We start from the raw sequence: 18478 nt of genomic DNA on the forward strand, positions 1-18478 counted from the left end.
AAAAGAAAAAACTAAGTCTGGCTTTCAAACCTTGGGAAATGCCCCCTCATTGTCTGTTTCTAAATCCTATGAAGAATCCTTATACTCTTCACTGGTGACTCTGATGTCCTTATTAAGTTAATAATGTGTTTAGATGCTTTGTCTTCCTAAACACTGCTTCCACTGACTTACATTTGGGTATAAAGTATTTGCAAACTATAACTGTATGACATTGAAGTCCAATAAGCTATCTCTATGCAGCAGCCTGTTTGATTATGCATTAAGGTAGTCCCTGTTGGCTAGATGTGAGCTGGGTAAGGGATTCTTTGCCTAAGTACCAAGAGCCTCAGTAAGATATAATATATCTGCAAAAGTATTATAACGTTCAGAAGGCCAAATTATGCCTAATGATGCGGGTCTTGAGTGTGAACTTCCTACTGAATTTAAAGAGAGTTGAAGGCGCAAATGCTATCTTATATGTATATGCATTTCTAATATCTTGAGAGTGCAGGTATTCAGTTGAGATTTTCATTAAAACTGAATGTGGTAGTGAAAACTTATCAAGGGTAATGTTATAATCAAGTGGTTCCCCGGGGGTTTGTGATTTTGTTCCTGGCATTCTCTTTTCCTAAGAGTCTCTCCTTCTCTGCCTGATATGATGATTAATTTTTTTTAAAAAAAAAATCTACTCCTTTGCTGTCATGACAGTTTTGGACAACTCCTGTGGCAAATAGTAACCAATGAGAGATATAAAACACACAAGAAATACAAGCAGCATCTATCAGTCTGGGAATATGCACGTTTCTGAGTTACCCCAACCTCTGAATCAGGCAGAATGGAAAAGCTACTCATTCTATGCTTTGGATGGGAGGTGACAGATACATAGCTGCTTAATTGCAAACATTGTATTTTTATTACAAAAAACGAAGTTTAAAGAAAGTTTCAAGGCTAATCCACATTATCTCATTGAGGTTCCATGTAACTTGGAAGTCACTTATATGAGCTGGCTCAATCAATTTGTCTCCTTGTGTTTTACATCTGGTGGGATCAACAGAGCAAAGCCCATCTATGCTTGGAATACAAAGAGTGTGAGCTTCTGCTCGTGTAGTGAAGTTCTTTTCTAATATCAGCTCCCTCTGCTACCTAATAAAATACTACCAAAAAAGAAAAAGAAATCTTTACAAGAAGTAGCTTTCAATATACTACAAGGACATGAAACTAAGTAGAAAACTCTGTATACTGAAGTACTTGGACAGACCTGTGTATGTGTTTTGGCCTAAACCAATGGTCAAGGAGTCCATGCAAAGTCTCTTGGGATTGAAGTTATTTATTTTGCTGTCATTTACTTCTCTCTTTTAACTTCATTCTGCTGTCTCTTCACTATTCCCTTCCTTTATTAGCACCATTCACTATATGTTGTGTGTGCTTTGGTGGCAGCTAATGTGGGCTGGAAATCATGACAAGTGACGTGAGAACATTTAAATATTTTCCATATATAAATGTAATTTAGCTGCTGGAATCACTTCTTCTATATGTGATGGGGCTAAAGGGGTGAACAGAGGAGGTTAACAGATGCATCCACAAGAGAAGAGACACACTAAAGGAACTCAGTGAAGCAGCCATGAAATAATAAGCTCAGCATTGCAGCTGAAAGTGGAAAAAAAGAGCTTTAAGCAGTGCAATCCAGTGAAGCAACTGGAACAGATAGGATGCTACAATAAAGCTTAAATCAATCAATGGCCATCATGGGCTTTGTTGTTGTTTGTTTTAAAGTATATCAACATATAGTATTGATTGTAATATATTGTACTATACAGGACTGTCATCCCTTTAGAATCACAGAGTTGCTCATTTATATTTACTATAAATATTTATATCACACCTTTCAATGAATCATAAAACACCAAAAAGGAGTGCGTGTGTGTGTGTGTGCGTGCGTGCGTGCGTGCGTGCCTGCTTGGCTATCTATCTATCTATCTATCTAGCAAGACCTGAGTGCCAGAGACATAGCTAGGGTCCCTTGCACCCTTGGCAAGGAGCTATATTGGTGCCCCCCTCCGGGAGGGGGGAACACTTTTCCCCAATAGTCATACTAGAAATTACTACATTTTATGTGACTCATAGGGACGCAGGTGGCGTTGTGAGTTAAACCACAGAGCCTAGGACTTGTCGATCAGAAGGTTGGCGGTTTGAATCCCTACGACGGGGTGAGCTCCTGTTGCTCGGTCCCTGCTCCTGCCAACCTAGCAGTTCGAAAGCACAAAGTGCAAGTAGATAAATAGGTACTGCTCCAACGGGAAGGTAAACGGTGTTTCTGTGCGCTGCTCTGGTTTGCCAGAAGCGGCTTCGTCATGCTGGCCACATGACCCAGAAGCTGTCTGCGGACAAACGCCAGCTCCCTCGGCCATAAAGCGAGATGAGCGCCGCAACCCCGGAGTCGGTCACGGCTGGACCTAATGGTCAGGGACCCCTTTACCTTATGTGACTCATGTACTTAAAGTGTCTGGAATGAGGGCAAGGCAAGGAGGAAGGGTGAAAAATTTCACACACCTTTGTGCCATGGTGCAAGTAGGATGGGAAGCGTCTTCCATATTTGATCTCATGGTGACAGTGGTAGCACATTGCCACACATATATTTGTCATACACTCAGTGTTTTTCTTCTAGAAAAAAAGGTACCGGCACTGCATACCCCTGAGTACCCCTGTTGCTAAGATTTTTGCATCAGCTCTGATAAGTCACTTGCTCATTATAATGGCACACAGCACAAATAATCAATGGCTTCATCTCCTCTCAGCATCCTTAGGAAAATATGCTAGACGTCAGTCATAATCCACTTTCTTGAAAATGTATTTCAAATATTTGGGACCACTTCCATGTAAGTGTTTAAGTTTAGGCTGTTAGTTTTTGTTGTTGCATGTGGGGGATTCATAGATACAGATACAGATATAGATACAGTCAAGAATATGGCACTGAAGTCTATAAAACCAATTTTTCTTAAGGTCCAAAAAGGACTTCAGCTAGTGACAGGCAGTAGGAACATTATAGTGCCTCACTCTTTCATTTCATAAATCAGTTTATCTTATTGCACACATATTTAGCATTTTGCCTACGGAGCATTAGAGTAGTTGGTAATAAGATAAAGGGATGCTAGCACAGGCCTTGGCAAGAACTCCTGTCACCAGGCCTCTTGGGCCCTGAGATCAACATTCTTAAAATATTAGGATTTGATAGAGTTAACACTAGTCCCCTTGAGCAGATGGGTGAGAAGACTCTGTCAACAGTGCCTGTGATTACTGCAAACAGATCCTTGTTACAATGATAGCCCCTCTGGGACGCTAGTGAAGTGCTTGCTAACCTTGCCATCTCAGAGGTGTAACATATGCTGTTTCTAGGACCTTTTTCTGGCTGACTGATGCTTCTGAAACAGAACCATAAATATTGAGATATTAGGATCTCCATAATCCACAGTCATTAAAAATAGATGGAAATAGAGTTTAATCCTTGTTCTTCACTCGGACCTTTCATTTTAAGCAGCTCACTGTGGCTCCTTTAATACAAGGTGTTTAAGTCTGCAGATATGGCTACGCATATTTCATCTCTGTTGTCACTCTTACATGCCGATCCTATGAACCACTATGCTAGCAAATAAGTTCAAAGTATCAGGCATGACACTATTACAAGTATGATTTGTGGGGTTTTGTCATCTCACTAACTCAGAAAGTTGAACTAGTGCTGGTATAGACAGGAAGATAAGGACATAAGATGATTCTGCTGGAACAGATCAATGGCCCATCTAGTCCAGCATCCTGTTCTCAAGTAGCCAATCAGATGCCTGTGGAAAATGTGTAAGGAAGACTTGAACACAAGAGCACTCTCCCCTCCTGTGGTTTTCAGAAGCATTACTACCGCCAGCTGTTAAGGCAGAGTATAGCCATCATGACTGGCAGCCATTGATAGGCTTATCCTTTATTCATTTGCCTAACCCTCTCTTAAAGCCTCTATTACTGCCCCACACAACAACAATCTCTCTGGCACAGGGACATGGCCCTCCAGATGTTGCTGAACTGCAACTCCCATCAGCTCCAGCCAGCAAGCTCAATGGTCAGATGTGATGGGAGCTGTAAACCAGCATCATTTGAAGGCCTGGAGGTTTCCTACATCTGCTCTAGCCTAACGCAGTACAATGCTAATCTGCATCAGACTTTGGTCCAACTCATCTTTTACTAGAGTGGGATGGCAGTTGCTTCTGTGTGGCGTGGTCCCATTTAACTCCTGCAGTGTCTGTAGAAAGTATTCATTTGATTCTGACAAACTACATTTCCTCTTTATAGGAAATGATACTTATGTAATGGAGTGTGTGAAAAGAAAAGCAGTGGAAAGTAAGAAGGCTGTGGCAGAGGGTTGGAGAAATAAGAGATAGAAGCCAAAGAAGAGACTGTTGAAGTGGATAGGAAGGCGTACTTGGATGTGAAGGGATCAGGGTTCAACTCCTGGTAGCCTTGGGCACCTAGCTTTCTCCCCCAAGCTGATTTAAGTGTTCCAAAAGTGTGAGTGTGGTACATTTCTCAAAATATATGCAAGAAATTCCATCATCCATCCCCTCTCTTGTCAAATGCCCTGTTACGGTTCTCACAATTCTTGGGCAGACAAGAAATGACTTGGGCAATTCTTGGGCAGACAAGAAATGGTTGAGGTTCCTGCTTGAAAAACCGTCAAATCTAGAACTGGGAAATCACCACAGCTTGCAATTTCAAGTGGGAAGTTGGGGAACCTACATCATATAGTCTTGTGGGCAGACCCGTTCAGAAGTGAGCGGCAGCTGAGTACACTTGCCCCAGGCCTCAGAAGGCTAAGCCATCCAGGGGGCCCACCAGTGACTGGCTGCTATCTTGTTTGAGTTTATAACTTTATTCTAACAAGACTTCCACCCCAGGCCTCAGACAAGCTCTGCATGGGCTTGCCTATGGGATTTGCAGAGTAGACAATGAACAATACAACACAAAGTTATCCCGAAACAACAATGGAAAAGAAGCAGTAATAAATTAGACTAGCAGTGATAGTACAAAGCCAGCCTTAACATTCAGAATGTGTTTCGTTGGCATCCAGCCTAAGTCTGTTTTCATCCAAGTTGAGTCCATTACTTCTTACCTTTCCTTCAAGGACACTGAGATATATGGAGTTGCTGCTGCTCCATGTTCAGCATCTTACCACTTGAACTGATGAAGTTTTTGGCAACTGAGACATACAGCCTGATGATAGTCACATCTTGTATTATTTGTGTTAAGACTTTACAAGGAGCAGAGGAAGTAGAGACACAGGCCGTGACAGTTCTTTGTTTCTCATAATCAACAGTTAGCTCTTAGATATCTCAAAACAACTATTCTGCCCATTTTTCATCTCTATATTAAAATATGCCTAGCCTGATTACACTTTCTTCATACATCCTCTACTCTGGACAGGCATTTATTCCTGCCTGAAGATCCACTGCCTGGTTGTCTACAGTGTCATACATGTCAGAAACAGAATTGCTTGCAGGTGTAGTTTTAACAGTATCAAACAATTGCAGATTTATATAATAAGAACTGAAGAGCCCACCATCTGTATGGGAGCAACTGGGTCAAGTTGCACAGTGACTGTGGCTGACTAATCCATAAAGTGGAACATTTTCAAATAGCCCCTGCGGGTAACATAACCCACTATCACATGGTGCCTTGGTAATCCATGCACTCCAGTTCTGCACACTCCATTTCCCAAGCATAGTGCTTGCCACTGTGCATAAGTTTTAATACCGAGATTGGAAAAGAAGAAAAACATTCAAATGAAAAGCAAGTGTTTCATTGGTTCAAAATGATAATGTTCATTAAGTATACCTGTTAGCGAATAAATTTTAGTGTTAAGCAATTCTACAGCATTTTTTTAGCATGCAAAGTATTTTATAAGCCACGCTAACAGCAATCCCATAGGTTAACCACCAATATTTCTGTTTTACAGGAAGTGAATAGAACTGATCCCTTACCCACTTGTGATTGGCCAAGCAGATAGCCAACTAACCAGAATAAAAATAAAATAAAAATTATTCACGTCTCACGTCCCTGTGTGGCCCTCTAGCCTCATGCTGTGGCCCCCCTGGAATATCCTGGGGTCCCCAGGGGGTAATATGGGTCCCAGTTGGGAAACACTGCTCAAAGTGATGAAACAGAGATCATAAATCCCAATCACACTCTCACACACAAATAATGTGTGAATCATTGGGAAAGAAAGGTAGGGGGGATGAGTGTTCCTTCAGATATACTGACTCAAGGTCAACAGCAGATCTTCAGATGGTGTTTGGAGACAAACTGGTAAGAGAAACAGTCCTTGAGGACCAGTATAATATTGCCCCCTTTAAATCATACTGTACCATTCCTTTTCTTGCATCCTATATACCTCTACGGGCTCATCCACATTTTTGCTTGACCCTTATTTGTATCATATTGTGCACCAGTTAATTCACCCAGGTTTCAGAACTTTTCTTGTTCCATGGCTGTGCCTTGCGAAAATTCGATCTTACCCGCTGAATTGAAGCTGGGTTAAACAAAACCTCTCTTTGGATTTTCCACGCATCTGATAAGATCTGATTCAGCAAACAAGATTGGATTTTCGCAATGTACAGCTGCGGAACAAGGAGTAAGGCTCTTGGACATGAGCAAATTAATCAGTAAACAATTTGATCAAAATATGGGTCAAGCAAAAGTGTGGATGAGACCTAGATATCCTTCACCTATACCTCTAAGCCCCTTTATTTCCTCCAGTTGCTCCATGTCAAGCATATAACTATTTTTTATCTACCAGTAGCATAAAAATAATCTGTCAGTGAAATATTTGAGTGACAGTAATGACAAAAGGCTGGTATAGAAAACCAGACATAAATAAAATACAGTGAGAAAATCCTGTTCTCTTGCACAAATACTTCTCTTGTGTACCATATTTTTCGCTCTATAACACGCACCAGACCATAACACGCACGTAGTTTTTAGAGGAGGAAAACAAGAAAAAAAATATTCTAAATGAAATAGTGGATATATGATTTTTGTGGTTCATGCTGTGGCCACAGACATGTGATCTGACAGTGAGTTTGGAGTAGCCCAATGCAAAAATCCTGAGGATCCATGTGGATCCATGCTTTGTAACCATGGAGGAGGGAAGGAAGGGGAACCATGGATCCTCTGCTCATGACTGCAGCAGATCCTCCCCGCCACCCGCAGGCATTCGCTCCGTAACACGCACAGACATTTCCCCTTACTTTCTAGGAGGAAAAAAGTGAGTGTTATGGTGCAAAAAATACGGTATTTCCCACACATGGATTTGCTGGATTGCGCTACAAAATTACTTAAAATCTCAAGCCACAGGGAACTTTCCCTTCTGTGCCACTAGATTATGTTGTTGTGACGCCTGAAACACCTGCACTACTCAGTTCTTTTCTTGGATTCCAGGATTTCCCCCCTCCTTCCTTTTAATAAGAAAAAATTAACAAAGTAAAATTTGTTGACAGTGCTCACAGTTGGCATAGTGGGGGGCTCTACCTATGTGCTGTCACATTTTTTCATGTTCATTTCTGCAGGTGCTAAATACATGCTGACAGCAACATATGTTGCCAGTCTTAAATGTGTGTGTGCACGTATGTGTGCGCGGTGTTGTTGTTTTTAACCTAGCAATTAAAGAACGCTCACTGCTAAAAGGAAAAGGAAAAGAAATGCAGGTGAAGCTGCTTGCTGCCCACTGATATCCTCTCTCGTTACCTTCCTCCCTGTCTGGTTATTATAATGAAATGAAAACAAAGTGTGCAAAAAAGAAAATCGATTAGCTTTCTTTGATTTCAGTCCTTCCCCAGTGCTTCCTCCCCTCTTTTTTTTATAAGTAGTCTCTTTCTGTTTGTTTTCATCTCTTCTTCTAATCTTCTTATCCTTGCTATGCATGATAGACATGTTCTCTCCAAAGGCGTGCTTCCTACAGATATTATTATATAGACTATACTAATTTATTCAGTGCATAAACAAATTGAGTTTACAGTAATGATGACCACACAGTTTCTGGTTTCCTATATAAAGATAGATATTAAGGCAATATTCATCAGAATATATATATCACACACACTTTTCATTTCTTTACACTACAATATTGAAAAGCAAGGAGTAAACACAAGTTGATAGGCAGCATACACTATTTTTAAACTCTTAACTGTTTTTATGTTTTTTAATATGGATATTTTTCTGTCTTCTTAAACAACGTTTGGTTAAATAAAGCTTTATTTATTTATTTATTTATTTATTTATTTATACCCCACCCATCTGGCTGGGTTTCCCCAGCCACTCTGGGCTGCTTCCAACAAAATATTAAAATGCAATAGTGTGCCAAACATTAAAAGCTTCCCTAAACATAACAAGCCTACAGGGTAAATTAAAAAATCGCTAAGAGAAAATATATAATGGGCTTTATCCATTGCTGCAGAAGCAGAGTTCCACTCACACAGTGGAACTCCCTCCGCCTTGCTCCCCCCAAATCTGCTCCAGAGCATCCTCTGGAGCAGATTTTGAGGGTGCATGAGAGCTGCACCCTCAAAGGGGAAGAGAAGGTTTCAGTGTGCAAGTCTGTTATGTGAACTGAACAGCAGTGTCAGATACAACCCAACATAACTTATTTTGCATTAAATTTGGTTTGCATTAAAGTGGTTCTTGGAATTAAAGTTAATTCATACCAACAAAAAAGTTAAATGTCGTATTTACAGCATTTCATTCCAAAATAAATTTACATTGCAACCCTAGGCACCTATACTCAAAGGTTATTCCAACTCTGTCCACCTGGGCTTATTTTTAAATTAGTGTGCACAGGATTGCTAGGTAAGCATGTTAAAAGTAAAAAAGAAGCTTTTATTTCAAGATAATTATATGTATTCTCATTTTCACAGTGTGCATTTCACTTCCAGATTTTGAAAAATGAAATTTGTTTTCAGAACAAAGATGAAGAGGAAAGGTCATATGTAAATTGTCAGCATAATCTAACTCTACTGTCTTGTAAAAAGTTGATCCCAGTCTTGCGCTCTCTCTGTGTGTGTGTGTGTGTGTGTGTGTGTGTGTGTCTGTCTGTGTATCTGCATGCCTTGGCTACAGGTACTTCAAAAGGATCTGTATCATCATCTCTACAAACAAAAAAATCACAGGGGTTTGGGGTTTGTTTGGTGGGGAAATAGACTGAATTACCGTATTTTTCGCTCTATAAGACTCACTTTTTCCCTCCTAAAAAGGAAGGGGAAATGTGTGTGCGTCTTATGGAGCGAATGCAGGCTGCGCAGCTATCACAGAAGCCAGAACAGCAAGAGGGATTGCTGCTTTCACTGCGCAGCAATCCCTCTTGCTGTTCTGGCTTCTGAGATTCAGAATATTTTTTTTCTTGTTTTCCTCCTCCAAAAACTAGGTGAGTCTTGTGGTCTGGTGCGTCTTATAGAGCGAAAAATACGGTAAGTTCTCTTTACAGCTGATCAACAGTGCTCATGCTAACACCACCAGCCATCCAGTTGAGACTGCACTCACAGTTCAAGATCTAATGACAGGAACCACATATGTTGCCCCAGGAACTGGATGCAGCCTGGAGCTACATGCCTAACATCATGTGATTATGCAGGCCCCAGAGCAGTAGCAGATTTGCTTTGCTAATACTGTTACTTTCATACTTTCTATTTGTCAATTCCAATTTCAAATTCCAAAGAATTTCAGTAAGTATCATTCAGTGTTGCGGGACGCGGGTGGTGCTGTGGGTTAAACCACAGAGCCTAAGGCTTCCCAATCAGAAGGTCGGTGGTTTGAATCCCCACAACGGGGTGCTCTCCCTTTGCTTGGTCCCTGCTCCTGCCAACCTAGCAGTTTGAAGGCACGCAGTGAAAGTAGATAAATAGGTACCGCTCCGGCAGAAAGGTAAACGGCGTTTCCGTGCGCTGCTCTGGTTCACCAGAAGCAGGGCTTCGTCATGCTGGCCACATGACCCGGAAGCTGTACGCCGGCTCCCTCGGCCAGTAAAGCGAGATGAGCACCGCAACCCCAGAGTCGGTCACTACTGAACCTAATGGTCAGGGGTCCCTTTACCTTATCATTCAGTGTTAATGAACTTTCTGTCCTTAACAGATCTGACATGAATTGACCTGGTCTCTAAGGATAATTTTGAAGGCATTGCTATTATTTAATGATTAGGAGAGTCTCCACCCCCATCGTTCTACCCGGACACAGAGGTCCAGCACCAAGGGCTTTCTGGCAGTTCCCTCACTATGAGAAGCCAAGTTACAGGGAACCAGGCAGAGGGCCTTCTCGGTAGTGGCACCCTCCCTGTGGAACGCCCTCCCGCCAGATGTCAAAGAGAACAACTACCAGACTTTTAGAAGACATCTGAAGGCAGCCCTGTTTAGGGAAGCTTTTAATGTTTGATGTATTACAGTATTTTAATATTTTTTTGGAAGCCACCCAGAGTGGCTGGGGAAGCCCAGCCAGATGGGTGGGGTATAAATAAATTATTATTATTATTATTATTATTATTATTATTATTATGAATATCTTTAATTTGCTATGCCAAAGGATAAAGGTAAAGGGACCCGTGACCGTTAGGTCCAGGTTGTGGTGCTCATCTCATTTTATTGGCCGAGGGAGCCGGCGTACAGCTTCCGGGTCATGTGGCCAGCATGACTAAGCCCTGCTTCTGGTGAACCAGAGCAGCGCACAGAAACGTCGTTTACCTTCCCGCCAGAGCGGTACCTATTTATCTACTTGTATTTTGATGTGCTCTCGAACTGCTAGGTTAGCAGGAGCAGGGACCGAGCCACGGGAGCTCACCCCATCGCAGGGATTCAAACCGCGACCTTCTGATTGGCAAGCCCTAGGCTCTGTGGTTTAGACCACAGCACCATCCGTGTCCCATGCCAAAGGATAAATGGACATAAATCTGGCATGAGGGATCACGACAGGGAAGGCAGTAGGAGAACACTTCAGTCTCCCAGGATATTCAATACAGGATCTCAAAGCAGCTGTCTTATTACAAAAGAATTTCAGAAATAGACTTTAAAGAGAAGTTGCTGAATTACAGTTTATTACTAAATGGAAAACTATGGAGAGACCTGGTCTGAATAAAAACATTGGATTCTTATCTCAATATATATGCTAAAGCTATTTTTGGGTCATCTGCATACTATCCCTTGCTTTTTCCTGCAGGACTAATTGCAGTCGTTAACAGTCATCAACAGGTTTACCATACCCATTGAGTCAATCACCCATCTCCTACTACCCTTCTTAGAAAAACCCCACCCCACCCTCCCACTATATATAAGGGTCTGGTGACTTCTGTTTCAGTGTATCTGAAGAAATGTGCATGCACACGAAAGCTTACACCCAGAACAAACTTAGTTGGTCTCTAAGGTGCTACTGGACAATTTCATAATTTTTTTATTTACGGCATTCAAAATCATGGGCTCAATCCACTGGAAAGTTTTCTTGGCACAATTCCCATTGAAATTAAAGGAATCTATGCAAGAGCATAGTGAACTGCATCCTAAATAAATAAATATTTTAAAAGTAAACTTCGCTTAATTCTCCCAATACAAAGGTAAAATCGCAAGTAGCTTCTATCCAGTTCCTTTTGGAATACCTTTTACCTTTCCCTATTGTTTCCCTTTTCTTTAAAATAGGTTTAAGATTGTGGATTTAAATGTGATTTTATGTAAATCTCACCAGGTATCAAGTAAAAGTATAAATTTTATTCATTAATTCACTCACTCACTCAAGCTTAGTCCAGAGTACTAAAGGTAAAGAAAGACATTGTTGGGCTCTGTATTCCCCCTTCCCCAATCCAATATTTTTGAGATGGGAACTGTTCCCCGCACTCAAATTAGCTTAACCTCTTGGAACATAAGCCTTCTACCTCAAGCCAGCCTCAGGGTGCAAACGATGGTGGGTGGAGAAATCTCTTAATCACAAACCGTATCTCCCAAGGCGCTAGGTGTTGGAAGATCACATCCAAATGGAAACCAGAAGAAAAGTATAATAATCCTATGCTATACAAACCATCATATTCAGCTACCAGTATGAAACTGGGCATTTTAATGCTGCTCAGTATAATGTTAGCAACTTAAAGAAACAACCATTTAAACTAGCTAACAGATGAACATATACATGCACTGAAGTAAAGTGAAAGCACATGTTTTTCGTTCCTCAGCACTAGGTAGTTTTTGTAAGACTCCAAGTCCTTTAAAAGGGTTAAAAATGCAGATGCTGTGAATAGAGTCTAATCCTTAAGGCCCTGAAGCATTAAGACATATCTCCTCCTTAGGGTCCATCTCTGTCCATAATCAATTTCTTCCCTTGGAGAACATTAATTGTCTCTAATGATAGCTTTCCATCAATACATCCTTGATCTTAAAAGGCCTGTACAGCTCTTCCCTTTATTCAATCAAATCATCTGTACAATTGCCCTCCCTTAGTAAGATAATACCTTTTAAGCCTTGTATTTTAATATAAAAAATAAGAGGTAGCAGGAAATTCTAATGGAAGTGCTAACATTTGAGAACCAGGATGATGGCTTCCATTATCCTAAATAATGTTTGAAGATTACAGAAAGCACTGCGTTTCAAAAGGTGGAAACTAATCCACCACTTTCAAATTATTTCCTTCTTCAAAAACCTGTTCTAACATTAGGATGTTGTTTTTGTGAATGGCTAGAGGAGTGTATATTTAAATATTTGAATGTGAAAGATCATTTCCAGGTCGGGGCAAAGGGGTGGGGGAAGCAAATAATTACTATTTATAACTAATAAATGGTGAATGATTTGCAGAATTGACAACTTTAAACACAGAAGCCCTTTATTTTTCCAGTTAAGCTGGCGGTGTTCTGCTCACTCAAACCACTATAACCCTAATCAGAAGTTCCTACCATTAGTTAATTCCACAATAGAACAAAAATTCTGTCTCTGTGGCCTATTAATGTGTCTTGCTTTCCTTACCCCCCTCCTTTCCTTTTCTGTTACATGCTTTTTCTAAAGGCATGGAATTTCATTCCCCCCCCCCCCGCGCTTTTAACCATTCAGCTGTTTTGTTTCTATTCAAATACAGGATTCCTCACACACTTTCCTCCCTCTCCCCCCTCTATAGGTTTAATCTAAATTGCCTGGCATCAATCTGTGTTTTTACCTATTGCATAGTAGCCTGCCTTCGTTTGCAGAAACCGCTGTTTATAATAACTTAAGGAGCTAGAGAAGAAATATTGACGGGACAAAAGATACAAGCCCTCCAGAATTATTTTCCTGGCAATTTTTACATCCAACATGCAAACAACGTCTTTTCAATGTTATGACTACACAGTGTCATTTCCCTCTACGAGAATGAAGCATTTTCTCTGTTGAGAGAGAAAATGAGCATTCACCAATTTATCTGCAAATTTGAACACATTCTTCTTATTCAGAAATATCAGTCTCTCTTTTACTCTCTCTCCTAGACACACATATTAAGGTTGAAGACTCAAGGAACTCAAAGAACTGTAATAAAGGGCAAGTGCAACTAGCTAAAATATTTCTTATGTATTTCAGCAACAGTAGCCTTTTGTTCTAAAACCTGCAGATTTATTTCATAAACATAAAATTGCATTCATTTTCCTGTATTGCATAAACTGTTGTTGTTTTTTAAAGAAGAAATATATTGATTGTAAAAGCTGCATAAATAGCCGAAATATATTTATGTTGTGCCAGAAATATAAGGAGGAAAGAAAGTAGCACAGAGACAGGTAGATACAATCGACCTAAGAGTTATCAAACAAAAAAGAATGTGAGAGAGAGTGGGAGAGAGCGTGTGCAGTTAACAACCCTGATAAGAGATGAAAATTGTCAGTGAGGCAGATTGAGTTTATTCAATGCCCTGATAAGCACCTATTTGCTCTTCCACATAATGCTCTCTCAGTATTTATAAATTATCATTTAATTATGCTGGCAAGTGGTAATTGTCAAATAAAGCTCCGATAGGCATAAGCCTTCAGGCTGCACATGACAGAAAAATATCTGTTAAAGCTGGGCTGATTCACACGCTTAGGAAATCATTTCCTTTCTTCTTCCTTTTTTATCCTTGCTAACAAATTATATGAACCAGCACACTTTTGTGCTTTGTGGGCATTTTGAAGTCTATTCAGATTACAGGAGAGAGGAAAAATTAGTTGTTTCAGTATCTACCATCCCAAATTATTGGGCTGATTTAAGACACCATGTTCTTGTTTTAACAAAAGAATGGGAAACATCAAGGAATTTTAGCATTCTACTGCTTCGAATTTATGCTCAGGGTCATTTTTCAGTCAAGTAAATCAAGATTTGAGGAATTATTTAACATTAGGCATAGGAGACTTGATACAGAGTAATGGTAAAATAAAAAGTGTCATTTATCCCATTAGGATAGAGACATGAAACATTGAAAAATCTTGAAAAAACCCAGTCCATTGCTACTTATATTCAATTATACTAAATCCATTAAACCTTCTAGTACTTTAAGTGTTTTTTGAAGTATTTGCTGGTTTGTTGAATAAATGTCTAAGGACTACAATGCCTGCTGCCCACAGAAGAGATTTTAGTATAAAGCCAACCCTATGTTCAATGAGGGGAAGGGTTTTTTGAAAATAAAAAAATCCCATGAATTAACCTAGACTAGCATTGTGAGCATCACAAAAATGAGTTTTATGGGGAAACAAATATGTTTTAAAGCAACCTTACACATACAACTCTGTGATGAAAACATCTAGGGGCAATAAAAAGAAAGCTTTTCAGGTTTGTTTTTCATTTAACAATTTTAATGGCACCACAAGCATTGACAACAACAGATGGCACAAATGTTGTACAGCTCTGCTTTTTATCCAGCTAGTTACCCTAAATTTCTCTACAACAGGGGCACTGCTGTAAGACATTTCCCAGTATTCTTCTCAGAAAAAAAGAGCCATAGACAGGAGTGAGCCCCTACTAGGCAACCTATGTATAGCTGAGCAGTTAAACTGATATTATTTACCAAACCATGCATAATGAAAATGGCTATAAGATTTTCTGATATGGATCCACCCTCACATCTACTCTGATATTGAAACAAATGAGTTTTAATTTTTATAATGTTTGCTTATAAATATATACATATCTATAACGGGCCCACCCACAGTGCCCCCCTCCCAGAGGGCGAAACCCAAGCATCAACAAGTGTAAACAAACCTGACGGGACAATGTTACAGGATTTAAAATAGGCCACAAATTTTATTGATTACATATATAGGTAGGCTTTGGCTCAGGTACTGGGTATAAATCCATTATCAGCCTCCAGATGGAGGGCTGATGCTTAAGCAGGATCATGCCTGAGGTCATTCAAGATGTGGGTCTACTAAGGTGGCCCTCTTTAGGCTGCTGAGGGAAACTCTACGGCCCGTCTGCCCCATGATTGTCTTCTGGACAGAGACTTCCACTTACCCCAGCTGGCCCCTGATAGGGCAATTTCAAACTTTAAGGCAGTGGCTGGCCAGGGAGGCATTCCAACAGTCATTTCACCCTCCAAGTGTGTGAGGGGCTGCTGCCCTGGACAACAACCTCCGTCCACCTCTGGACCAGGTAAGCAGTCATTCTTTGCATCAAAAGAATGTTCTCATTGGTGACAAAGTCCCACAAGAATTAGATGATAAATTTTAAATTATGTCCATACACAATAAACACAAAATAATGGGTGTGCATGTTCACATATAAAACTCATAGTATCATTTAAAATGAATATACATAAAAGTAGTTCATAGGAAAATTATAAACAATGCAGAATATAGTCTCTGAAACAATTATTTTGCATTCATCGCTAACCTAATATTAACACAAAACTTTCATAAGCCCAAATGAACTAGGAAACAGATTGTTTATGTGTGCAAATTGATATTGTGTAATGGGACATAAATGTGATTTATTTCTTTTTAATTTAAAATATTTTAAGGCCACTCTTCAGGGCCCATCCAAAGCAGCTTACATTTAAAAAAAAAAAAGATAAAAAGATAAAAAGAATTCAAACTTTTTAAACTTTAAACTACCACTCAACAGTGCTACACATTAATAATAATAATAATAATAATAATAATAACGGAATTGGGGAAAAGCAGACCATCACAGATCTAAAACAGTTGTGCCTAGAAGGTTATCTGAAAAACAAATACAGTAAGTCTTGAGGGGCATCCAAAAATCCTGCAATGCAGAAAGCTGATGCAGGTCTAGTGAATGGAAATTCCAGGTATAGGGCGGTATAGAAATTATAATAATAATAATAATAATAATAATAATAATAATAATACATAGCCATGAGGTCACCTCAAAAAATGACTTCTCTAATGAGACCACCTACGGAACTGACCAAGGGATAGCCACCCAAGGAGATCTTCGAAAGCAGACCTTAAAGTGTTGACACAATGGCATGGGTGCAGGCAGTTCAATAAACAGCTTAGACCCAAACTGTTTAGGGCTTTAAAGGTCAAAAGTAGCACTTTAATTTGAGTCCCAAAACGCACCAGTGTACAGGACAACTGACATAATTGAGATGCTGCTCACCCTACCCACAACTGGACTCTGGGAAGCACGTTCTGGACCAGCTGAAGTTTCCAACCTGTCTTTATAGCACATTACAGCCATCTAGTTTGTAGCCGGCAGAAGGCATTCCTGTTATTGCATTTGTTCACACTGCTGAAGTATATTTGACCACAGTCATTCAAGTTGACTGATTCCTGATATAGTTTCCTTCATGGTGGCAAAAAACAACAGTGCAATTATGTGTGGTCTTATAGCACTTGTAGGCCTCCACATGCCTTCTTACTAAATTGCTCTTCATCTGAAACCAGAGTTCACAAAATACAAATATAATAAAATGTATTTCATATTAAACATTAAACCACTGTAAAACTCCACCCACCATACCCAGCAATATATTTTATTCCAAGCTGAGAATTAATAGCCAGCAAAGGCCTGGGTAAACAGGTAGGTTTTAAGCAGGTGCAGAAAGCTAATCACAGTCAGTGCCTGACTTAGTTCAGAGAGAGGGAGTTCCAAAGGGTAGACACTAACACAGAACTGATTCAAAGTTACAGCGCCTCATTTCATAGCATTTTTCATAGCATAACTTTCCCTTTCCCTACCCCTTTCTAAACCTTAATTCACAGACACGGGGGATGGAGGTTACTCACAGAGGCACATACCAAGGACCTGGGTTAGGGATCCTGTAACAAGCAAAATTAGGAAATTGTGAAATTTTGCTGTTTCTCTGAATTGTAATCCTTGTTGTGAATTGTAATCCTTTCCCCAATTGGTCTTCTTTGTCTTCTCCATTCCACTAGGCCTTCTCTGCCCCAAATTGCTTTCTCTGAATTGCTACTCCACCTTGGCTTCTCTGCTCAAAGTGCCTTCTCTGAATTGGCACTGAAACAGAACTGCTTGGAGACAGAACATGGGATGGGAAAGCACTGTCCTATCTCACAGGATCTAGAATGCCATTAGCTTACAGGACCAGCAATGCCAAAATCCAAGTTGATCTCTGTACTATTCTTTTCGCAGTCATAGGAATATTCTCCCTTTGCATAGTCCCAAAGTTTCTGTATAGTGAAGTAGAAAAGTCTGTGTTGCTGACATTGCTTGTCAACTAGGCCACACCTACTTCTTAGCCTTCCTGTAAGAAGAATCCATTCACATACAAACAAACACACAAATGTAACTGCTCCATCCTGGTTGCCATGCAGTTGCTAAGGCTTGAACTATTTCTTACCCAAGTAGATACATTGTGTTCTGCAAAGCTCACAACTTATGTTTTCAGTCCAATTGGGTTACAAACACAACTTTACTTAACTTTTAAAGGGATAAAGGTAAAGGTAAAGGTCCCAGACAGTTAAGTCCAGTTGCGAACGACTATGGGGTTGCAGCGCTCATCTCGCTTTACTGGCTGAGGGAGCCGGTGTACAGCTCCCAGGTCATGTGGCCAGCATGACTAAGCCGCTTCTGGCGAACCAGAGAAGCACATGGAAACGCCGTTTACCTTCCCGCCAGAGCGGTACCTATTTATCTACTTGCACTTTGACATGCTTTCGAACTGCTAGGTTGGCAGGAGCAGGGACCAAGCAATGGGAGCTCACCCCGTCGCAGGGATTCGAACCGCCGACCTTCCGATCGGCAAACCCTACGCTCAGTGGTTTAGAACACAGTGCCACCCACGTCCCTTAGAGGGATAAAGGGATAGAATAGAATAAATGGGTTTGATACATTTATTTAAAAGCATTATATATGACTATGTCATAAGCATAAATGTCTCTAAACAACATTAAGTTACTAGGTTTTCAGATGTATGAATTAGCCCTAGTACTTTTGCTTATTAGGGTTGCCAACTTACCAACATGTTTAAAAATGTACTGTCTTTAGCTGTGAGAAGTGCTGTCTATGGGATAGAATGTTGGACTTGGACC

General features: G+C 40.3%; 1 protein-coding gene across 12 annotated transcripts in view; it reads right to left on the minus strand.

The window, feature by feature from the left end:
* The window catches only part of LOC308478489 (uncharacterized protein), a 451389-nt gene that overhangs the window by 315405 nt on the left and 117506 nt on the right, over window positions 1-18478 (minus strand). Inside the window, exon 5 of one of the 12 annotated variants that reach the window (XR_013987049.1) lies at window positions 3124-3398. The exons of 10 other annotated variants lie outside the window; for them this stretch is intronic. The gene's annotated coding sequence lies outside the window, so the exon portion shown is untranslated. Of the gene's footprint in view, window positions 1-3123; window positions 3399-8186; window positions 9154-18478 lie in introns of those variants that run through there. One more of the 12 variants, XR_013987050.1, reaches the window with a different exon arrangement.

The sequence above is a fragment of the Podarcis pityusensis genome, assembly GCF_964106645.2.
Source record: "Podarcis pityusensis genome assembly, chromosome: 5".
Lineage (NCBI taxonomy): Eukaryota > Metazoa > Chordata > Lepidosauria > Squamata > Lacertidae > Podarcis > Podarcis pityusensis.